Here is a 26,256-nt window from a genome sequence, read left to right on the forward strand (position 1 = left end):
AAACCTCCGCGGCGTTCCGTCATCGCCCGAGTGGGGGTGTCGCGAGTATCCGGCTGTAGCCTTAGACTTCCACGACAATAGAGATTCATCATAGGCCAACCAAATGAAGGGTTTCATTGTCATACTGCATAGGCCGTAAGTTGGACGGTTAGAAGTTTAAATGGAGGGCGGTATTAGGCACGTATTCTTTGATAAACATTAGATGCTATGGCTTTCAAATTGGATAGAGATTTACCCATAGGCCAATCACACCCGTATTCACAAACTGGAATAGAGCTGGTGATTGGTTCTTGTGTGAGACCTCATATTAATGTTTGTGAATACGGGCGTAGTATTATGTTGACAGCACACGTAATAAGTGCCCGTTTATAAGTTTTAAACGTCTCCTTTTGCATCGATTCCAAAGTTCTTTGACTTCGTGACTTCTTTACATTTGTTCTGCAATTATTGCAGTAATTAATGTAAGTATTGTTGTTGGCGAGTTCATTTGTACCTCAAAAGGGAAAAAACTGAAACCTTATAGGATCACTTTGTTGTCCGTTTGTCCGTCTTTTTCTTAGGAACACGTGGGGGTATCAAGTTAAAATTAACATAAAATACTTTCTCTGAAGTTTCTTGAGCTTTTTGGAAATTAAAGCTTCTAAATCTACACAATCCAAATACGACCTTTTGAGCCTTATTTTTATTTTATTTTTCTTTATTCAGAAATGTTCTGTCACTTCGCAGGAGAATCAAAACCGAGGTAACCTCAGCGTTTTGATAACTCTTTTTTTAATGCGAACAGCTAGGGACTGGAATTCGCTGCCCGCTGCTGTCTTTCCTGAACACTACTATAATCCGGGCCTTTTCAAGGCGAGAGTGAATAGGCACTTACAGGGCAGATATGTACCACCCTAGACTGCATCTCACTTAACACCAGGTGCGATTGCGGTCAAGTACTTGCCAAAAAAACCTAGTACTTCTCATATACATGAAAACACGTGTAAATTAAATTATTTAGTGCGATGGCCAAGTCAATAATTTATGTAAAACGTTAAAGATTTCCTGGCCTGGACTTGGTATTACATGGATCTCACAACTTTTTACCGTAGAACAACTGAGTTGCGAGACTTGGTTTTTTTGACAAGTATTGTTTTTGATGGGTATCTACATTCATGACATTTCCTCTCTACCTTTATTTTTTCTTTCTTTTCCACGGCTCCCCTATAATTGTCTTAATGTCTGTTACTTATCTAACAAACAATAGTTACTACAAAACTAATAATGTAACAAGAAATGACCGTGCGTACGTCACTCCCCCCGTCACAGTATAAGTGGCGCAAATCAAACGTACGAGAAACATCAGCGAAAGCTCTTCAACGAAACGACTTTTCAACTCGACTAAGTAATAATGGAAGGGGAATCAGTGGGACCAATGTTGACACTTTAAAAGTAAATAAAAAAGTACAGACCACAGCACTGTATACGAAACCTTAATAAGTGGTCCCGAAATAGGGATAGGGCAAGCTATATTTAGGACGTGTACAAGTGCCCTGGAAAAGGTCTAAGTACTGAATAAATGATTTGAATTTGAAAAACACGATTTTGTAATATGAACTCCATCATCTTTAGCGTCATTGCTTCAGCCTTATGTTCAGCAGTGAACTAGGAACTTCATGATTTCCCTCCCCCAATGATTTTCAGATTTACCGGTTGGCAGCGGCCATTATCCAGCGGCTTCCTGCAATCTTCATGAGCTCATCTATCGACCTTTTCGGTAACTCTATGATCATTCAAATTGCGAACTCCTCCTAGATTCTTCTCATTCGTTACAGATTCCAAGACAGTAAGCTATCCTGGGACTACTGAACCATCACTGGTTGGTTTGAGTGGGCTAGTCTCGTCATTCTAATTTATTAGTCTGACTCTCGTTTCATCAATCAATCCCAAATTTTAAGTGACCCCTATGAAAACAAAATTCCTGTTATGTGTTACTTAAAAATTAGGGATTAATGATGAAAACTCACATCAGTCTGTTCGCAAATCTAGAGGGTTCTAGGTTTCACCTCACGAGTGACTCTCATTTTCGCCTTATTATGGGGTGACTTCGAAAAGAAAACCTTACTCCATAAAGTATCGACTCGAAATTACTCAATACTTTATTGCTTTACCACACTAGCACATTAGTTCTTACAATTTAAGCAGAACAATGTGGACCCAGTTAACTTTTGGAATTCGATCCATTCCAAATGATTCCTTGGGCGTTTCAGTGAAACTCGATACAACCACAGAATAATAATAAGTACTACGTACAGAAGTTTTACTTCGCGAAGGTATTTAAAAAAAATGTATGCTCAATGTCATTAACAATATGGTGTAATTTAGCTTGTCTCAAAAGTCAAGCAAGTTTGTCAGAAGTTTTGTTGACAAACGTCAGTGATCGGTACTGCGCCGAAGCTATAGGGCTGACTTCGGTAAAATGATGTGACGTGAGGTGCCAATCTGCAGAAAATGGCGGAGGAAATACATGATTTAGCATGAATTATCATGAATAATATTAACTACTTATTTACCTCTCAGTGTCTTGAGGCAACTTAAAAAAGTACATTCTGTGTTTTTATTATTATTTAGGCAGTTAAATACTGCACAGTATTTAGTACACCATTTTCTTTATTTTCTTCCATCATACACAAGAATACGCGTGCGTGAGTCAATGTTCGCTCGTATGTGAGGCCTTGTCGAATAGTACTCTTGTAGGGGGCAATCGTGCGTGTTTTGTTTTCGATGTAAACTCGCGGAGATGAACAGGCCTAATACAACTCGATCCCTCTTACCCTCTTTACCTTGTACCAAAGTAATGATAGTAAGTTCACCGCGCGTTGCCAGCGCTCGTCCCCTCCGTGCGAGCGGGAACACAATATAAACAGACAGGGACGCACGCATAAGGGAGCGTAGCTTGACTGGCCTGACGCAAAAAAGCTTATTTATGTCGGAGGTCTCCCGTTCGGTTCCGGGGTCGGGCGGGAGGGCTCGAAAGTTGGGACTTGGCGCGAACTTGGCGCGGTTACTATTGAACTGGATAACGGATCATTTAATAGGTGGGAAGTACTTGTAGTTTGATATATTTGATCCCCATAAACATAGCAGGACGTGATAGGTTTAGTGCCTTTTTTTATTAATTTTTTATCCACAACGAAGAAGCTCTTGGCCTGTATCTCACCTGATGTTAAGTAATGATCAGGCCGAAGGTGGAAGCGAGCTTCACCAGGAATCCTCAACCACGGAGGAACTGGTTATCTTACCTCTAACTGCCGGAACACAACAATGCTGTTAACATTGTTGTTATTGCGACAGACTTAGGTAAGTTGGTGGTAGCTAGCCAGGTGGACTTAGAACAAGCTCTACCACCAACCAAACCGAACAGAAAAATCTGTTCCCACTGGGAATCGAACCCGGGTCCTCTGCGTCTGAAGCAGGTGGTCTTACCACTAGACCACAGAGGCGGTTTACTACCATTAAATCAAATCGATCATTTAAATTTTATACATATTTCAATTTATAAAAGTTCTGTTCAGCTGTAGCTGTACACAGGAGTTGCAGTGGTGGGAACGAGAGGTGGGAATAGTCCCGTTTCCCTTCAATTAAGATATAGGCCAAGAGCAGTCGGTAAAAAAGTTTCTATGCGAGTGTTTTAGAAACACATTAACTTAAAAATGTTAATACATAATTTTGTTTAAATGTCAACTTGTTTACACGCTGTACATTACATTTACATATTCGGGTATTATAATAATTTATGATGGAACTTTACTTGTTATCGAATTTTATTATTTTTGTGATCGAAATAGAATTTGACATCTGAATTTAAACATTGATTTAGTGTCTCTTTTATTTAATCTTTTTTATTGTGATTGAGTAATCAAATTATAAATTTGTTTAAGAAGAGGTTCTTAAACTTCTTTGTATCATCTAATTTTCTTGTCATCATCATCATCATCTCAGCCATAGGGCGTCCACTGCTGAACATAGGCCTCCCCCAATGCTTTCCATTCTGCCCGGTTGGTCGGCGGCCTGCATCCAGCGCCTTCCTACTACCTTTATGACGTCGTCGAATTTTCTTGTACTAGTCTCATTCTTCCATTGGAGTGTAATAAATTATCGTCATCATCATCAGGTCATTTAGTTACCACTGCAGGAGCACGACCCTCTCTAATTTACCAGAGGCAAATGGAGAATTTCGCCTGCACTCCCCACGCTGGGCAGATGGATTAGGGACTCTACATGTGGATGTGGTAAGAGGCGACTACTGGAGAAGACTTTCTTTAGTTCCGTAAAGAAGAGTTACGAGTATGGGATATCTTTTTAGCAACTAATCGATTGAACAATGGCTATGTGAAAAAATACACTTCTTCTTCTTAATTAACCAATAAGTAAATTTCAGGGTGGTTGGTAACATAGCCTATGTACTACAGAGGTACAGAGCTATTGTAGGATTCTATTGGTGAAAGAATTTTTCGAATCGGACCAGTAATTTCGAAACCTATTCAATACGAACATAAAATCTTTCCTCTATAATTTATGTATAGATATAATATAGAGCTTAGGTGCCCTATAAATGCGAATTGAAAACATTCGAGCGATCTCATTTCCATTCACACGTTTCTTGTCACGGACAGATAACGTCTATCAGTGGTAGGGGTGGCAACCATCACATTTTTTTACATTAACCAACCATTGCGGAAAGCCTATGTTCAGCAGTGTAGCTGTGGCTAAATGATGATGATGAACCGCACATTTTTAAAGATGATGGACAGTAATAATATTGGCTCTTATTTGAAAAAATAAGAGCGATTGTAAAGGTAGCAGGGAAACGCTGGACGCAGACCGCTACCAATCGATCAACGTGGAAAGCATTAGGGGAGGCCTATGTTCAGCAGTGGACGTCCTATAGCTGAATGATGATGATGATGAAGAGTGATTGTGCCCACGAAGAACACACAGCGAATATATCACGCAAATTCCTGAAGCGACTGAAAAGAATCAGGAAACATCATCATCATCAATCAGGTCATTTGGTCTGCATTGAAAAAGAGCAACTCCTCATCTACTTAAGTCAATCAGGTTGTGTGGAAATAGGTCTGACATTCATAGGAAAAGTAGGAGTTAGTGAGTGCTAAGACGTCCCCCATAATGTCAGAGTAAATACGAATGAGTAGGTCATCTTCATAGAAACGCACCGAGCGCAGTTTGTATGTGAGCGCGCCAATACTTATGCGGCGCGCACGCACACACTGACAAAATTTAGCGGGGATTAGCGGGGTGTTGCGCCGAATTTTGTCAGTGTGTGCGTGCGCGCCGCATACTTATTGGCGCGCTCACATACAAACCGCGCTCGGTGCGTTTCTATGAAGATGACCTACTCATTTGTATTTACTCTGATACTGTGCAGTCAGAGCTGTATTACTCGTATACTGATTTTTATCTTCATCATAAAATACCAAAGGACTCGTTGTCCAGTCCCTACCTCGATGACGTAATGCGACACGTAACAGCCGCGTCATACGATGTGTCTGAAAGGAGATTTTCCACGTTGCGCCTGACGCGCGACGGCTACAGGTAATATAGAGCTGGACAGCGACGTGAATTTGACGTGTAAGTGAACAAAAATGGATAGATATTTACCGAAATGCTTCCAAAAATTCCAGAAGAAATTCCATTCCTCAAGCACTAAAATGATCAAACATATAGCGTCCATTAGTTTTTCTGGCGGGCAGCATGTAATACCGTAATTTCGTCAGTTAAGTAGGTACCTACTGTTTAATTGCGCTACATGCCCAAGTCGCTCCTGTGGGTCTAGACAAAAGTGCAAATTATAATCGCAAACCAATCGAAAAGTGGTCGAAAAGCCCCTTTTTTTGTATGGAGTTTTGACGGATTCGATTTTCGATTCGATCAAAAAGTGCGTTTTGTCTAGGGGGGCTGTTCCAGTCCTGGATTGATCTTTGTTTTGACAAAGGAATCTTTGCTTATCAAGATGTGATCTTCCCATTCGCGAGAGTCATTTTGATACAAAGAACTAATTTTGCATCTTCTACTGAAATTCGAAAAGGATACCAAGACATTCCCCAAGACTATGAAACGGCGATATCCCTACTTATTGCTTACTTAGCAGATTTCGTAATATTTTCGCTAACTAGCTGACCCAATAATATGCTGCGATCACACAGTTCACAGCGATCATTGGTATGCGGAACGGAGAATAGAAGTAATAATGAAATCTTATTGGTTATTCAAAACACTTCTCCGCTCCGCTCCGCTTTAGTAGAAACCTATCGTACGTATGTATCGCTTTGGAACCTAATCATATACTTAGATATTACTAAGTAAACCTTGTTTGGTAATCCATAACAACTACAACTAAGTCAACCCCCCAATCCAGTTCTTTATTTCACCGTTTCGTCATTTGCCTCTTTGCCTAATACGCAATCGCGATCCAAAGCAAATCTAAACAGATCCGTAATTGGCTTTCAGTTATCCTGTTTGCCGCTGGGATACCAGCTCGTTGTAAAATCTCCCCTGAAACAAAACAAAAATTTTAATAGAATTGAAACTAAAGATGGCTTACTTTTTTTTTAAAGATTTATAGCAATTTGTATTGCCCAAATTACTAATAGTCCCATTAGCCCCTCGTGGTAAGCTAAATAAGCTTGTGTTACGAGTGGGCTCACCACAATAGTCGAGCGGCGGTGGGATTCGAACCCGCGTTCCTCGGATCTCGAGTCGGCCACTTCGACCCCTTCACCGTTCAGCTATCGTGTCTATGATTACTGAGGCACTTGCCAAATGTTGGTCTCGAAGGGCTGGTAGGGTAAAAAGATTATGAGATATGAAAAGGCTCCTTAAGTTTTTTTATTAGTCTTTTATTTTTGTTTTTTGTTTCTTTTACATATTTGACGATTGGTAAGCTCTAAGTATTTAAATAATAGTCTGTGCAAATAAAGAAATTTTGACTTAGATTGAGTTTCTTGCGCTGCTTCTTCTCAGCACTGGCCCATTTATTGTCCCGAAGCTGTGGTAGGGTTAAAGTAATACTGAGACACGTAAAAGTTTTTAAAAGCTTATTGGCAGAAAATAAATAACTTTTATGACTGTAATATAAATTAGCGTCGATTTATTAATTTATTATTGAACTGAAGTTTAAAACTGGTTGGTTTTGCTTTGCCGTTCACTACTGGACATAGTCATATGCCCATGAACTTCTATTGTTTCTGCTGTAATATTGTTATCTATAATTTAAACACGTAAGTATCTAAACTTCGATATTTTAAAATTAAAATAAAAAAAAACTGTGAAAATGTATTAGAGTTTTCTCAAAAAGTCTGTAGACTTTTTGTTGATACTTTTTTTTTAATGTTATACAAGGCAGATATTTGACCGCAATCGCACCTGGTGTTAAGTGAGATGCAGTCTAGGATGGTACATATCTGCCCTGTAAGTGCCTATTCACTTTCGCCTTGAAAAGACCCGGATTATAGTGTTCAGGAAAGACAGTTATTAAAAATCGGCCGATACGAAAATACGAAAAGTCCGTGTAGTTTGCAGGGACCCTTAAACAAATCAATTATTGTTCACTCTCGCCTTGAAAAGGCCCGGTTTATAGTGTTCAGGAAAGACAGTTATTAAAAATCGGCCGATACGAAAATACGAAAAGTCCGTGTAGTTTGCAGGGACCCTTAAAGAAATCAATTATTGTAAATTAGTTAAATTCCGAATAAACGTCTTAATAGTAAAAATCTCACTAGACCAGTTTTCCCTTAGTCCTGTGATCTTTATTCTAGGGGTCAGGCCTTCCATTATGTGAAAACTGTGAAGTAAACAAAAAACACGTTTCATTCAGATACGCACTATTGTTGTTTCTCCATTTCACATGCCGTTCAACAGGTTTTTTCTCTTACGCCCGTATACACAAACATTACTATGAGGTCTCACAGTGCGCGTGGACGTACACTACGTACAGTATCACACATTAACTAATCACAGAGCTCTATTCAACGCTATGCGTTCGATCTGCTGCTTCACTTAAGCAAGCATCGTTTGTGACTACGGGTGTTATTTTACTTATTTTATTTATTTATTAACACCAACAAGACATACCTACACCATTTTAGACAATATTACTTGTGTTGCTCACGTCATTTCTATTTTCCCCAAAATCAGGGTAACCTCCCCAACCTGGCAACCCCGGCTCGGTATTGGGCAACAGCAAATGGTCATATTAGTCCCATTGCTGACCAATATGTCCCACCATATAAAGCTGTGCTGAGCTATTGTTCGCGAGGGAAAATTAGGCCACGAGACGTTTTCGGTGTGTACTCGACTGTTTTCGTTCAAAGCTCGGTGTTGGTTTTGAATTTTTGTCCAGGTGGAAGTGTTTTGAGAGCAAGTATGTTACTGATATGTACTCGTACATACAAGTTACATACATTATGTTATGTAGTTCTTGGCTTGACGGATTCCGACTGAGATGTCGTAAAAAAAAACTCAAAACTCATTTATTTTTGCAAATAGGCTTTTAAAAAGCACTTTTACACGTCCCAGTATTAACCCTGTCACTGCTTCGGGACAATAAATGGGCCAGTGCTGAGAAGAAGCAGCGCAAGAAACTCAGTCACTATTGTCAGCCTCCTTTTCAAGGGTTTACAGTCTTTAAAATATACAAATTATAGTCATAAGTATTGATGCGAGTTAGGTACAATGAAAAAGTCTACGTATACTTTGTTTGCTTCAAGCTTTTTAGCTTTTTCGGCACATCAAGCTATTTTGCTACAATATTTTGAAGTCTGATGTTTGTGCTCTCTGTTCATATCTTCTATTTTATTATCAACATGCTTACATGCCCTTTGCCAGGAACTTTTCAAGGACATTTTCTTCTATCATCATCATGCCCTTTGCCAGTTCTTCCGCAAAACACAGGAAACATTCTTTGCCTATATTGGAGGTGTTTATTTAAATTAATTGATTAATTTGTATGTATTATACTCGTAAGTCGTAGCTCGGGCAACGCAAGGCTGATACACATTGTTGAACGGTGAATAATTAGATGTATTAGTTTGTTAACGGGTTTGTTATGGTTAGTTAATAGTTCAGTGATGAAACCAAAAGCTTTTTTTTTTCAATATCTATGATGTTTCTTTGCCCTTTGAAGTTATTATTATTTTAAATAAGTAATCTTTATTCACAAATATATCATCTTCAAATTCAAATTGTTTGAGCGATTGTATAGTGCTTGTAAAAGTTATTAAAACGGTCGCAATAATGATAGACATTTTTTTAAGATTATGAAATAACCCATGATGTTTAGGTACAAATGTTGGAGCTTTTTTTTAAATTTTTTGAACCTTAGAAAATTCTCGACTATGTCATTCGTCAACAATGTCAATAAAGTGCAAAAGCCATGTGTGTTTATTTGAATAAGGTTGCTTATTTACTCTTCCCATCTAGTCAGTGTGAGGAGTATAGACTAAAATTAAATTCTCCATTTGTGCTGTGCTCCTGCAGTGGCGATTAAATTACCTGATGATGATGACCTCTGCTAAGGTAAATCAGGTTAATAATCTCAATCTGCTTATTGAGCTTATTCCGGCTGGACTTGCAGTGATTCTATATTCGCATGATAATACATATTAAAATTATCACTTTATTTGTTTTGCACAAGGCAAACCGCAAGCCCGACCTATATAGGATCGCCATTAAAATTAATTACGATTTTATTGAAATATTATTCATTGAAACAATAAACCTGAACGGGTATCGTAGCGGGGTGCCCTGTAATGTTTGTGTGTATTTGTTTTGATTCGTTTATAGCAATATTCATTATAACAGTGATAAATGTATCTTTAATATCCTTTACATTAACTTTTGCGTTATTAACAGTACATAAATAAAGTTTATTTTCTTAACTCTACCTCAAAATAGCATTGTTGTGTTTCGTCAGTTGAAGGCAAGGTAGCCAGTTCGTCTGTGGTTGCCGTTGACGATTCTGGGTGAAGCTCGTTTCCACCATTGGTCTAAGCATCATTTTCTAACATGATAGCTGAAATACATTGTTGAAACCTGAAGGCAAGGTAGCCAGTTCCTCTCTCGTTGAGGATTCTGGGTGAAGCTCGTTTCCACCATTGGTCTAAGCATCATTTTCTAACATGATAGCTGAAATACATTGTTGAAGCCTGAAGGCAACGTAGCCAGTTCCTCTGTGGTTGAGGATTCTGGGTGAAGCTCGTTTCCACCATTGGTCTAAGCATCATTTTCTAACATGATAGCTGAAATACATTGTTGAAGCCTGAAGGCAACGTAGCCAGTTCCTCTGTGGTTGAGGATTCTGGGTGAAGCTCGTTTCCACCATTGGTCTAAGCATCATTTTCTAACATGATAGCTGAAATACATTGTTGAAGCCTGAAGGCAACGTAGCCAGTTCCTCTGTGGTTGAGGATTCTGGGTGAAGCTCGCTTCCACCTTCGGTCTAATCATCATTTTCCATCACGATAGCTGAGTATAGTGTTTATTTATTTATTTATTTATTTATTTTATTGGGCTATCAACATGAGATACAGTATTATACACAATTAAAAAAAAATTAAGCCAAAGGTCTCTAGCTAACTGCTCCCACACAAACGATAACCACAGCATGCATAATATTATAATGTAAGCAACCCGTGAACTTTACACAATACAATAACATAATATAGTACCTACCTAATTACAACTTTGAATTTAAACAACAAAAAAATAAAATAATAAGAGGCCTCCTTCTAGGTTCTAGGAGGTGTTCTATGGGAAATGGAATCATGGATCTTTGGAATCATTGACCCCTTGTTTAAATAAACTTGTGTACTTCTGAATAAATCATAATTTCATCTAAATACTCTGTTGGTTTATTTAGAAAACTCTCACAAGAAATTTATGTTTAAACAACGAAATCATAACCCAAACGTCAGTTTATATCAAACCATGAATCATTCAAATAATCTGTACCTACGTTATATGTTTCAATGTTATCTCTAAGAGACTAAAAAATAAATTGATTTGACTTTATTTTAATATCTCTGCGGATCAAATTACAATTTACGAATTAAATTGATGACGTCAGCTTGTGACATCATTATTTTGTTATTTGTACACTTGCAGTAATCATAAATTTGAATTATTTTAACGTTTAATAACGTGTAGGAGGTAGGTATTATCCAAGATTTTGCAAAGTCCTTGCAACTCGCAACGAAAGTCTTGAAGTGAAGTCCTTTCACAGTCTCGAAAAGATAGTTTAACAAACAACTCCCAAAACTCCACCACCACTATAATATAACGTCATCGAAATTTAACAACTGCCATTAATAAAAATTTTACGACACCCGAGCACTTTTGTGCCAGTTATAAAACTTTTACATAGACTCTGTTATTTATTATCTTCAAAAAAGTCTTCATTTATCAAGGAGTTTTTTTTGGTAAAAACTTTTTAACCACTAATTGCCTTCGGATTAGCTTTTCGAATTAAAAAAAAGTTTAGAGTTGGGCAACTTTAACCTCATTTTGTTGCGCTCGCAGCGCCCTAGTGGAGCGGAGGGGTGGCAACGTCGCGTTAATAGTAGTGTTGTCAGAGGTGGGAGAGCTTTCGTTGCCTTATTTTAGGGTAAATTCTTATTCTTTGGACTTGAAAGTTCTACTCGGTGAAAAAGTGCGAAAATTGTATTTTATCCTTTGTAATGGAATTAATTTTAAAAGCTTTTTCTTGGATGTAGTAGCAAAATAAAGATAAGCTGAAGTGATAAAGATGATAATATTAGATAACAGTGATATTTTTAAAGGTGTAGTTATAAAGTCGAATAAACATTATGTTACAGATAATCATTAACTATTATCGCCACCTGCGTAATTGGCAACAACACTATCATAATCACAATGTCACGATGTATCTTTTTATCAGAAAGTTCGTCATTGCTTTCAGTCTGTGTCATAGTGATAATGTTTGATTTTGAAAAGTTATACCTTTTGACTGATAGTAATAACACCTGCTTAGGTGACCCATCCCTGGATAACCTTGTATCGATAACAACTAATCCGTCAATATACTCGTAATAAATGCTTTGGCATATTATTGTAAACATTTTGAAATATCGCTTCAAACCATTCCATCAAAATAATTTACTGTTCATGAAGTTACGTTATACAATAATTAATTTTACCAATAAGATAGAGAACTAATTTACTTCTCTCTCAACAAATATGCACCACAACTCTATTTTTTTATCTCTTTATTTTGGACAGCAACAAACAGTTACATTGAGGGCTTATATACTATGTCTATTAACCTGTAATTATTTTTATTTACGTCAAAAAATCGTCAATTCTTATCAGGAAACTTTTTACATTTACATACTTCAGTTGCAAAACTTTGTCAGCCGGGTAATGTGCAACCCGCGTATGGCAACACCGTCCGTTCGCGCGCCGCCATTGCCGCTCCGGCGACAGTAGTGCCCTCGCCGCGACGGAACGCGCCCGCCCGCGCGTTCGTCGACCAACTTGTGATGTAACTAACTTTACGTGCACCACGAAAATAGTGCAGTGTTTGTGATAAACAAATTTCATATACAAAAGTGACTGTGGATGTGAGTTTTGAAAGAAATGAGGGTATCTGTGTCCATGTGCTGTCTCTCTCTCTTTGTTTATAACCGACCGAGGACCGCGCGTCGTTCAAAAGTTCGAAATTCGAACTTTGCAGTGTTTTGTTTTTGGTCGAATTTTTGAAACTGGAAAAATGGTAAAGAAGTATTTAAAAAAAGTTTGAATGTGAAATATGATTCACACCACTTTGTTTGGATAAATTCCGAAATATAGACGACTCTACATGGTCCATTGTCGACAAATATCTGTTTAAAATATACCGTTTTAAAAATAAATTCGATATTGCAGAATCGAATAAAGATAAAATTACTAGAAGCAATAGACGAGACGTTAAATAAATAACATCTAACTATGCACTAAATCGTCGTTATTTATTACCTACAGCCACTTAAGTGGTCGCGCATCTTGTTTTAAAAATATCTCAAATTGTCAATTGCTTAATTTTCATCCATCGAAAGGTTGGAATTGATCAAAAATGATTTTTAAATCGGCTCAAAAAATGTAATAAAAAATACAATGATTTTTTTAGTACCGCAAATAGAAACTTCAGAATTCGGGAGTATTTACCCTTTTTAAAATTTGAATTCAAATTTTCGAACTGTCAATCATACGTTTCAATTTCAAATGATTGGAACGTGTCTTTTTTGTGCCGACATTTTGATTTAATATTCAAGTTCACTTTCTAAATGTAACACATTTCATATCAAATCGGATGTTTATTGGATTATTCTGATACAGATATGATACATTACCTATTTCTGATTACTTTCTTGTTATCAGGTTACGAATTATTTTCATTACTTTTCAATGTCTAGACAAAAGTTACGTCTCTCTCTCTGAAACGATTCGTTTCTCGTGAAATTGCTCTACAATATTCTTTTTTACTCCTTAAAACTAAAGAATCCTGAAAATAAGGCAAAAAAAATCTTGTGGAGAAAAATATTATAGCTAATTATATTAAATCATTTATACCGCTTGTGTGATAAGCAGAATCAAGTGCTCTTTATCTATTTCATTCTGATCTATATTTAAAAAGACATAATCAGACCCCATTCTTGACAAAGAAATTTTGTGACAGTTTAATTTCAAAATTGATTCTAGTTCTAGTACAAAAACGCTGGAGCGTTGGTTCTTCGAAATAGCTGTGGCTCATGCTGCTTTGTCTAGAAACGCAATCCACGTTAGTCCACTGCTGGACATATGGCAGTCCCAACGACCGAGATCACCGGCTATTCTTTTGTCCCAGACAGTCACCTTGCATTACCACCTTCTCCATAACACTGGAGATAAATTCAGCATCACCATCATTGTTATCAAAACCATCATGGTCAAACAATAGCTCAACTCTTGCATAACTTTTTATCGGCCCCATTAACTATATTGTTTTAATTATGATGTCATCCGTATTATGATAATATCCAGAGATGCTACATGCCTCGGCGATGACCCATTTCGTTGTCAGGTTTGATGTATTCATCATAACTTTCAACTTTATTGAAATTTTCTTGGGCATGTTTTTTTATAATCTGAATCACTTATCAACTCTCGTCTTGTACTTTCTCAACACTTATCAAGTATTATAAATTCTGCGTTATAATTACAGGGATCTTTCAAATGAGACGTTTTGAGTCGTACATCATTCAGTGGCCCGTTTGCAGGACTGCACTCGGAAAATTGCAATAACTGCTTTGCAATAAAAATGTCAATAACAACGGTTAGTGTGCGGTCTTGCAAACGCACGGCCTCTTTTTTTGTCCAAAACGTCTTATTCAAAAGATGGTGAAATCTTATTGAAAAGATTGTGGTGCTAAAAACTATTAAATTGTAAAAAGAGCCCTAAGAATACAATTAATTAGTCACAGACAAATAATTAACAATCTAAACAAAGAAAACCTGTCTACTATTTAACTGTTAAATACCTACAAATAATGCAATCAATTTAACATGTCGTATTTCAATAATAAAAGATTACAAGAACGTAAAGGAGGTGCTAACAACATAATGGCAAGTTGTCACTGTCACCAATAGAATTTCTAACGAGCCGAATTCATACATATTTGAATGCACCACGTCACCGCATCTGGGTCACTAACATGGCAATTTAATTACACCTATAGAGAATATTCAATCGCCCGAAGGTGTAATTAACTATAATCATGAGTTTTCCGAAGCCTCCAATTAAAACTACGAATTTTCTTGGCTTGTTAGCGTGTATTAACTATCATAGGGCTCCTGCAAGGCACTATTTATAGACCATTTGTATTCCTTTGCAATTGACTTGGAACTGGTTTAGCACAAACAATGTTCCGTGAAAAGCGTTTGATTCTTCAGCACTCTGAGTATTTGAGAGAACAAAAGCGAATTTTCAAGGTCGATCATCAAAGAAAATGCAATGATAACATATTACTTTGGAGGAATATTTGTGAAATTGTTGGTAGACTTGTAGACTTGTCGTGCTATTTGTAGACTTGTCTGCAAAAAAACTAAAGGTAATCGAAAAAGTAACTATCGAAATGTCAATGAAATACTGGTTAGTTTTGAGACTATTTCGTATAATTAATTAATAGATTTTTTTTAATCAATTAGATTTACTCACTATGTTATTTTATTAATCGATTGAAAACGTTACACAGCAAAAAATACAGAATAAAATATGTTATTTAGCGATGCAAATAAGATGATTCATGATTGGAAATCTTCCGGGTTCGAGATGAATTCTTGTATATCAATGTAGCGGAGTGTATCTAAACAAATAAAATGGGTATAAACTTTTTACGACGCTTCCCAAGAAAGAGCTTCTAATTTTAGATTACAGCTAAACGTTCGACTTTTATAAGTGTTCCCAAGTAATTTGTTGATCAAACAATTTGGAACTTTATAAGAATTTGTAATAAAGGTCGTACGAATTTTCTTTCGGAATTTGTAAGTGGGGCAAATTGGTTAATTTGAATCTAAAGTGTCCCTTTCGATAGGCACTATAGGTATTTGAAGCCTGTTCGGGGGTTTAATTGGAAGCAATCAGGGAAAAGGATGATAAAATTAACTATGTACATTATACTCCTAAGATTAAAATCTCACGTTTACGTCAATGCTATTTCTGAGTTTTTGCTTTGGGTATGTGATATTCTGAGATTCCCGATAGTATTATGTTGTCTAAAATTTTGTGTGTCTAAGATAGGGCGTATAAATCTTCTTATACTTCAAGGCTTGCGTGTTCTTAAACTAAATAACAAATAGTTTGTGCAAGGAATAGAGGCCCCTTTCAGACACTTGCTTTTATGACCAGTATAAATGCAATTTTTACATAGATATACGCATTAATCTAATCTGTGACGTCAAGCGCCAATAATGCATTCCGAAATCAACCGTCTGAATTACCTATTAATTCTCAAAAATAAATCATTTTATCTCTTCTGTTATCTATATGTGTTATATGTACATCCGTGTCACCGTGTGCCTTCGGCTATTACACCTCAGCCAGATCTGATACGGCGTAAGTTTCTTCTCTGGCCTCATCATCATCATCAGAGGGCCTAGTGTGTGTTTATATCGTGAGCGCGTCAAAAAATTACATTAAATGTATGACGGATTTTACAGCGCCCCTAGAGGGAAACGTTCAAAAACTAAAAATTTTCATACATTTTTTAATAAACTCACACTTAGCCCACTGGTCATTAAGTATCCACTGCAGGAGCACGACCCTCTCGGATTTGGCCTGCACTCCCCACGCTGGCCAGACGAGTTGGGGAGGGTTGGGTTCATCACTGTGATTGTACAAACCTTCCATGAAACTTGTTTGTGTAATTTGCCAATAGATGTCACTGCTCTTTGAGACGCGTAAAGCTGTACCGCGGTGTCCAGATTTTTTTCCCTGGCTTTATATACCTGGAGTATTTTGACATCTGTGAACCTTTGACAACATTTGTGAACCATTGACAACCTGTGTCAAGCAATAAATTGTCACCTACAAATTGACGTCTTATTTATACCTAGATAAGAGTCCCTTAAGTGCGCCGAGAGTATCCGTGGTTTATTCAGTGATCGTTTAAATATTATCCTATGAATTCACTATGGCCTTCGACATTCCATCGCTTGTTATTGCATTCCGGTAAATTATCATTTCTTTAATAACACTGACAGCTGGTGGTTTCCCCGCGCTTGTGCATATCATCAATAGTTTTTATTTAGCTATTAATTTAATGAGAGCCCTGAGAAGCCACATCAGTCTCTACCTTTCTGCCCCCATGAATTGTTAATGGGTCTTGCGAATAGGGATGGCGATTCTAGATCGATTAGTTGAAGTATCGATTAAAGTGCGATGACGAATAAAGACTTTTTTTTAATGTTAAACACTGAATTATCTCGTACAGACAAAAATATCTAGACAATCAAAGATATAGATAAGATTCTTCTGGTTCAATAATGGTAATTAAATTATGTGAATGATAACGCAGTCGATCGAATCGTTTAGGTACAATTTTGAGAATCAAATCATTATCACCTCTTGTCATTATTCAATTTAGTCCAAAACACATTTTTATGAAGCATGGGAGGTGGGGAGGGGCCATCCCTACTTGCAAATTGTATATTATACTTTATACAATAATAGATACTATTGCTACCTTGGACTTTCTGCACTTATTATGTCATTGTTTTGATTAGTAATATTAGTGTCGGTGACTGTATAATCATTTTTGTATTGTCCATAATTTAGTTTTTCCTGGTCTACTGTACCTACCTCTGAATCTTTCGCTGTGTATTTGTTTCATTCGTCTTCTTTCAGACGTCCATTGCTGGACATAAAATATCATTCATTCATTGACGACCACGTCGAGTCACTGTTGCGGCTGTTTGTCGTACTGTTGCACTGTCACGAGCTGCACCATATTAGTTATTCTATCACGTGGAACCCAAAGTGGTCGCATGAGACCGCGGTAACAATTGATTTCTATTGTGTCTCGATTTGCTGGTACTTACAAGGCTAAACATTGGACCGGGCATCTTCTCACCCCTTGATGAACGGCCTCAATTCAAGAAATTTTCTTCTCCGTCGCCAATCTTCCCGATCGGAGTCCAAACTTTATATCCTGGCTATACAGCAGATGCAGTATTGGAAAAGAGACGTGGGATTACTCGCATTATAAGGGCCCAATTGAAGAACATGTTGCCTTGTCTCTTTGATAATTGATTCAAATTCAAACAGCCCTATTACACCATAGCTGCATTGCACACGGTAACGTACGAGCTAAACGTAGGGTGCATTGATAGCTTAATTGCCCGCACTGATTGCAGGGTAGATGGTCTGTTTACCGTAATAAGCGGTAACGTTATAAAGTATATCAATTATTCCCTTTGTTGCAGTTTTATTGTTTGTTTCTAGGAATTTCAATTTGTTACGAGCTTTATGTTTATTTTATGTAATTGGTAGTGGTGTATATTGCTAATTAAAAGGACTAGCTAATAGCAAAAACAAAAAGAACAATTTTTTGATTGTAAGGCTGAGGTGCAACACCTAACTTTGACCGTAACCATAACGATAACCGGTGTTTTTTGTATGGGGTTTGACAGATTTTTGACGTTTGTTAAAGTCTAAAGTAAGATGGTGAAACCCAGCATAAGTCTTCAGCCATATCGTATGCGGTTTGACCTGACGTGTTATAGCGCTTTTTAAACAAAGACCTCTGCCATAGAGAGTGTCCATTCGTTATTGATTGATTTGGGACTTTTCTCATTTTCTTCTGGACTAGCCTGAACCTAGAGACCTCGTGAATATCTCACTCTATTAAGACTTACCAGATTCAACAAGCTACTCCACAGTTTACGTGGTGTCGGGTCTACTATCACCGACGCTCATACCGGCATTTCGCTTTGCGTGAGAGAGATGTCAATATTCGAGTCGGATAACGTTTTTCGGATTGAACCCGCAGTCCCCGGTCGGGCCTCAATCTATCGCCTTTGACTTATAAATCATTGGTAAGCAGTTATAAATATTCAAGTCGCGCGTCTGCGGCGACGGCCCGTCTATGTCGCCCATTCACACGGGCGTGTCGCGGGACTGAGCGAAATAAGGCGAAGGAGGCAACGGCTGGTGACGCGCTACGCGTGTCGTGGCGGTTTGGGTAATGAGGCGCGAGGCGTGTCCAGCCGGGGTAATGTGCGATGTTGTTGGTTGTCGATGGTTTTAGACGACAAATGTATGGGCTTATCGAGTAAATCGATGAAAGTTTATCGTGGCGTGCATCCTAAGCCTAGCCTACTGGTGGAATGTCAGCTCTAGTCTTAGAAAATCTTTAAACTAACTGTCTCACTTGAAGGACATCTTTTGCTTTGAGTTGTCTTGTCACTCCAATCCAAACGTGGATTCAAAAAAACTATTTCTGATATAAGAAGAAGCGAGTGATCATGGGACTTTTAATTAGTCAGTTAACATTGTATTTCATCCTTCGTATCTAGCGTATTCCATCACTAAAAACTCCAGACAAGTATCTATCACTTTCTATGAGATGAGATCGAAAAGGATAGAAAAGTCATGTCATGATTGCAAAACAGAAATTTTCTTTTCCCTTACAAATCTGGCTTTACTTTATAAATAAACCGAATATCTAAAAGCAGCTAGCGTCTTCAAAGAAAACAAATCAAATGTAATTTGTTTAATTGAACGCTGCTTGTCGTTGGATCGTGCTGACTCGTTTAATATTCAAAAGGCACGACTCTGGTGACGATCCGTCTACATAATCCGAGCGAGGTATGTCGCGGGAATTTGTTAAATTGGACATTTAGCAAGTTGTCCAATGACAATGTTAGAATTTTAGTAAATAGCGTCAACAATTCAGACTTCCTTTTGCGATTTCATGCATAATATGGCGAAGCCAAAAGGAAGGGTTCTGATTTCTAGTTTATGTGGTGTAGAAATATAGTTCTTAGTACATAGTATTCTTTTCATTGATCCTTTGAGCCGGATCGATTTATTTTCTGTTTCTTCTTTTATTTCAGCTTCTGCTCTGTCATGGATTTTAGATATAAAAAATTAGCTCACAGCGCACAAAGCTACACTTTTGTTTTTTCATGATCATTTAAATAGTTTTGCAGTTTGACTGCAACAATAGATAGATTGTGTTGTACGTGAATGCGACGCGTGGGCAGCTAAGATTGTTAATGAAACTAACATTTGCATATCATCAGCGTGACCTAGATCAGTTTTGAGTTTTTTTTTCTTTAGTCTTATTTCCTTGTTTGTATACCACAAACTAGCGGCCGCCCGCGACTTCGTACGCACGGATCCCGTTTTACCCCCATCATCTATCTTACGCGGTTTAGATTTTTTCATACAAATGTTTTTTCCCGCTAACTCCCGTTCCCGTGGGAATTTTACAATATCCTGTTGTAACTAAGCTTTAAGTTTACTAAGGTATCTGCATGCCAAATTTCAAGCGTCTAACTTAAGCGGTTTAGATTTTTCATACAAAAGGATTTTCCCGCTAATTCCCGTTCCCGTGGGAATTTCGGGAATTCCTTTCTTAGTGCACCTCTACGGTATCTAAGCTACGTCCCTTCCAAATTTCAAGTGCCTACGTTTAGCCGCTTAGGCTGTGCGTTGATATGTCAGTCAGTCAGTTTCTCCTTTTGTCTATACTATCTATACTAATATTATAAAGAGGAAAGATTTGTACCTATTTTTGTATGTTTGTAATGAATAGGCTCAAAAAGTACTGGGCCGATTTAAATAATTCTTTCACCATTCGAAAGCTACATTATCCACGAGTAACATAGGCTAAATTTTATTTTGGAAAAACATAGGGTTCAGGGGTCCACGCGCGCGAAGCCACGGGCGGAGAGCTAGTATTGTATATTTAGATGATTTGTATGTATGAATGCGATGCGTAGGAGATCAGGTTTAATACGTTTCTAAAGACGACCATTTACATCTGTAGTCCATTCTAATGGTGCTAATCGGTTAATGATTAATTAATCGCGAAATCAGGTGTTAATTACAAATGGGAATGGGATTAACATGGAAATAGGTTTGTTATTGTGTTGTTTTGTAAAGAAGTCTGCGTGTAAGAATCTTACACATGATTCACTTGAAAAATAATAAAATATGTGGAAGTTAGAATATTGTTTAATTTGAGCCCGAATGTAATATTTTGTGTTTCAATACACAGTTAATGGAACCATAATGATGTATACTTAGCTTGAATCGTGGCGAAGGGTAAGCCTTGCCGGGAGGCTGGTTTTCAGTGAAAACCTTTCTTTGGTGAGCGCTACAGATAAGTTTCAGAAATTAGCATTATAATTGCAAATATCTCAATAACTGCAACCTATCTTCTTGAGGTCGTCTATCCATCGGGCAGGTGGTCGTCCTACACTATGTCTACTCATACCAATATACTCCACCTTTTGTCCTGTTCGTCACACAGTTCAAGCTGTGTCAACCCCCGGCGGATTATAATTGCAAAAATCTCAATAACTGTCACCTATCTTCTTGAGGTCGTCAGTCCATCGGGTAGGTGGACGTACACTACGTCTGTCAAACCAGTCTTCACCTTTCGTCTGTTCACAATCTGTGTCAACCCCGCCGGATGTGACGACGGAAGCGTCTTGGGACTTCGGTGTTGTGTTACGTGCGGGAATCGAACCCGACACTCGACGGTGCGAAAGTGCAACCCCAGGATTGCGTGTCAGCAAATATGAAGAGTAAGGCGACTCTGGTATCATTATTGTCTGTTCTCAAAGAAAAGCATCGGAAAAATAATGTGGTTTGTGAAGGGAATCGGGTTTGACTCCCACTAAAGGCAATCAAAATGTGATTGATTTGATATATTTTATCTAAAGCCTCATTATTAAATCTCACATAGTGGTTTCATTTATTTATTTCTACTAGCATTTGCTCGCGGCTTCACCTTTGTAAATGGTGGTCTATCACTCAGAAAGAGGCGCTAAGCGCGCGTCTTCCAAAAAACCTGGATAAAAACTTACCTCTGTATATTTCCTTGAGTTTCAAACTAACTTTACTTTAATCATCAGGTCATTATGTCTCCACTGTAGGAGCACGACTCTCTAATTTACCAGAGGCAAATGAAAGAAAGAAAGATACATTTATTACAATGGACATCACACAAATACAGGCAATTACATAGACATGACAGTGGCACATAATAATGGAAGAAGAAAAAATAAAAACAAGAGTAAACTGAGCAGTGCCACCCATTCACCAACAAGATGCCCACTGCAACGGGACCCCACTCAGCATATGCCGTGGCCCACGGTGACGAAGGCCACGGCGCTGGTTTTCAGTGTGCCCCATGCCGAGTGAGGGTCACGGACCATTGGTAAATGGAGGATTTGTTGGTCTACACTCCCCACCCTGGCCTGATGGGGTGTGGAGGCTTACTCTGCCTTATTCCATAAAACCAAGTTCGTTGGTTTAAGCGTGAAAAAGTAATAGATAGACAGAGTTACTTTCCTATTTATTAAAGTAGTTTGAATTATGAATTTTGAATAACACGTATCTTTCTTTAACCAAACTTTTTAAATCCAGTATCAAACCCGTTCCCACCCCACGTAAACAGTTTAAAGAATTCAAACTGCCACGTCACACAGGACACGTCAGTGTCACAGCGTGTTATTACGGTTGATGTTTTGATCCAAATTACACCCTTCGCACTGGAGGGTTTATATTGCAGGTAGGGCTGATGTTAGTTTAAAAATGAAGGTTATGCAAGTTTGTTTTGTTCTTTGCAAGATTTTCGTGCGTGGATTTCGTGGTATTCTGTGCTTTTTTTGTTTCTGACTATCTGATATGAACTTTTTGTCACACAGATGTATTTTATCATGTCATACAGTATTAAGAAGTGTTTTAAATAGCCAATCAGATTTCATTATTTACAAATCTCCTCTCCGCTCTGCCTTGCTGAAAACCGGACCTTATAGAAGTTGTGATTCCAATTTTCATTATTTTTTCTCCCCTTATGGTTGAAATGTTTGAAAAATGCTTCTTGACTGGCATTATAAAATAAACCAATGCTTTCAGATTTCGTACGCGTGGATCCCGTTTTACTCCCTTAGAAGTGGAGTTTCGTAAAATCCTTTCTTAGAGGATGCCTACGTCATAACATCTACCTGCATGCCAAATTTCAGCCCGATCCGTCCAGTGGTTTGGGCTGTGCGTTGATAGATCACTATATCAGTCAGTCAGTCAGTCACATTTGAGTAATAAAAATTTAGATAGATGGCCTGTTATCTCAGTGAAGTTTCAGATAGTTGTCTCTCACTGTTGCATTTAATGTAGTAGATAAATATTAATAAGCTGGCTATTTCTAGTTAATAGTTTGCTATTTGCCCAAAAGCGAATGTGTTGTTGTTGTACTTTCAAGTCAACTAACATTTTTGCTCAATCAAATTCAAATCCAACCACCAACGCGCGTTAACAAAATATATTACACTACTCTACGATAAGCGAAAATCATTTGATAAGTCCACGCAAGAACACTATTAACCCTTAATGCTTCACAATAGAGTTGCGATTGGCGTGACAAGAGCCAACGTTACCGGTTCTCCTTGGTTAGAGTAACAGATACATATTAGAAAGTGTTAGGTTCTGGGTTTGGAAGGGACGATTGGTCTTGAGGACTAGTGTTTAAAGGGCAGACTTATTTAGTTGTAAACTGGGTTTAAAAGAGACTTTGTTACACTTGGGATACATGAGTATGTTTATCTATTACTAGCCTATGTGTTAATCCAGGGTGTCAGCTAACTCCATACCGAATTTTATTAAAATCGCTCCAGCCGTTTAGACGTGAAGAAGTAACAAACATACACACTCACAAACTTTAGCCTTTATAATATTAGTGTGATTGTAACTTTCTTTTTGTCAAGTCCCGGACCTTGCGATTAGCAACAAAATAACTACATACTTAATTAAGGCTCGATTTGACCAAACTTTTATCCGAGAATAACTCCTGGTATAACTGACACATTAACAGTATGGGAAATATGACAAAACTGACGATTAATTCTGAGATTAATAATAATTGACTCTTGTTTGGTCGAATCCACCCTAAGAAGAATTAAGTATGTGGGAAACAAAAACAGTCAGAATTCTTTTCTCATCTTTATAAGCTTTTATTTTACCCGACTGCGCCAGAAAGAGGGTTAAGTTTTTAATTTAAACCCTTTAATCTTGGTTTAAATCAAGTATTTTAACTTTATCGTTTCGTGTAAATCCGTCCAGCATAAAATATTCAAATGGTTAAATAATGTGTACTGTATTTTATTAGGCTGTTTCGGTACACTGTAAATAATTTAAATTAATAACATATTTCAACATATCATTATGGGTGGTGTGGTTAATTCAATATTTAAAATGATGGGGTGTGGAGAGAATTAGTATTTGGATTTATAAAAATAAGCACCGGGGAAAATACCGTAGTGTTATCAATAGAAAAATCACCTATAAAGTTTTCCATACATACTATTTTATAAAAAAAAATCTGCCGTGTTTGAGTAGGGGTTAAAATTCTTATAAAATATTTATAATCTACACACTAATATTATAAAGAGGAAAGATTTGATTATTTGTTTGTATTGAATCCGAAACTATTGGATCGATTTAAAGAATTCTTTCGCCATTAGAATCCCTCATTATTTCTGATAAACAGGCGGTACGAAATTCGCAGGATCAGCTAGTAGAGTATGTACGAGGGGCGGCTGAAAATTTCGCGGCCTAAGGTACTTAGCGATGAGTAATTAGCTTGTTACTCATATCACTAGTTGCGACACTCAGTAGTATTATAAAAAGCAATCACTAATTAAGTTTGCATCTGAATCTGGAGATTTGCGGAATTTCGAAACCGCGCGCCGCGGACATAATTCCTCGTAAAGAAGGAAAATAGACCGAAAGACATTTTTGAAGAGATGTCATTGGTTCTTCAGGATTCTGGACCTTCATATACTATGGTTAAAAAATGGGCCCGACTATTTCAACACGGACGAGAGACCTGTGAAAACGACCCCCGCCCTGTCACGATACTGAGTGAAGGAAACGTTCAAAAGTCGAAAAAATCGTTCCGGCTGACCAAAGAATTAAATCGTGGCAGATAGCTGAAGAATATTTCTTTATGTTCGCGAGGCTATTGTACAGAAATGACGGGGGAAACTGACACGCAGATTGCTCTTTCCGCAAGACAACGCGCCCGTTCACGCCGCACGTGTTGCGAGGCCAAGCCCTGAAAGACACCGGGTTCTCAGAGATTGACCACCCACCATATAGCCAAGACCTATTACCTAGCGATATTTTCCTGTTTTTCATTAAGTACCTTAGGCCGCGAACTTATCAGCCGGCCCTCGTATGTATAGCTATTTTTGAGCGTGCAATGGTCTGTCTCACATAGAAATTGCTCTCTTCGAGTCTAGAATTGCAAGAAGTTTCTTGTGAAGAGAAAAGTTGTCAGGAAAATCTTATTTTTCCTCAAAAATTGACAAAACATATAAGACAACGTATTCGAAAAGCTCAAAACGGTCAAATCACGATGAGATTTCAATCCAAACTCTATCGTAAACGAGTTTTAGTATAACGTGCTCATTATCATGCCTCGCTCATGCTTCCTCGTGCCACTTTAACAACTAATCAAGTATACAGCTATACTATGTCTACTATGTTGGTGCATAGTATAACTATAGTCACTATAGTTGTAGGGTCATTCCATCGTTTCGGGTGATACGTTCGTACACACATATTCAACAATTTCATGTATTTTGAAATAGTATTTTAATAATGTTAGTGCCTTAATCTGTCCGTTTTTAGTTGTTTCATCTAAATAATAAAGTTTGTACAGCTTAGAATGTAGGATAACGAAAATATAAGTCGAAAAGTGTGCGTTTCGGGCGTTACGAGATTTTGCCTCTATGTTCTGACTGTTGCTGCATTTACTCGAAATTTAGCGAATTTTCTTAAGGAATCATACCTAAAACTTACAGGACTTCTAAAGTATGAAATTTACAAACCATGTAACATACAATCAATGTTAAATAAAACGTTTTACTATTTTTTTATAAATTTTTTCTTTGTTTCGGGTGTTACAATGGTTTTGTTTCGGGTGTTACGAGTACGAAAATTCAAAGCGTTTTATCGATATAATCGGTGTTTTATTAGTCTCTAGGTACTACAAAATAAGGAATACAACAAATAAACACAAATAGAGCGAATTCTGGTTTGAAATTACGAAGCAGCTTTTTTTTAAAAATATACAAAGTTCAAGTTTAATTTTTCCTCAGAATATAGCTTTTTCTATTGTTTTAGGCTTGAAATAGCATTACTTTAATTTATAATTACGATATTTATTGGAAATGTCAAACATCGACACTTTTTGGCAATACCTTAATTTTAGTGTTAAGTCGACATTTCAAAAAAGTCTTAAATTGAGAAATATGACTCCTTTTCCGATGCCAGCGCTAGTGGGAGGTCAAAGGACCCTCACAGTAATACTTTTTCACTTCTCCAAGCAATATACACACATTATCGACATATAAATAAAAATGTAATACCCGAAACGTTTCGGGTGTTACAGTTTTTAATCAAGAAAGAAACATACTAAATTAGTATCA

At 37.5% G+C, this 26,256-nt stretch overlaps 1 protein-coding gene across 1 annotated transcript in view; it reads left to right on the forward strand.

Annotated features, from left to right (window-relative positions):
• The first annotated feature begins 12,514 nt into the window (after window positions 1–12,514).
• Window positions 12,515–26,256, forward strand: part of LOC135084818 (trithorax group protein osa) — a 60,163-nt gene continuing 46,421 nt past the window's right edge. The window contains exon 1 of the mRNA XM_063979559.1: window positions 12,515–12,638. The gene's annotated coding sequence lies outside the window, so the exon portion shown is untranslated. The remainder of the gene's footprint in view (window positions 12,639–26,256) is intronic.

This window comes from Ostrinia nubilalis, chromosome 27 (assembly GCF_963855985.1).
Source record: "Ostrinia nubilalis chromosome 27, ilOstNubi1.1, whole genome shotgun sequence".
Lineage (NCBI taxonomy): Eukaryota > Metazoa > Arthropoda > Insecta > Lepidoptera > Crambidae > Ostrinia > Ostrinia nubilalis.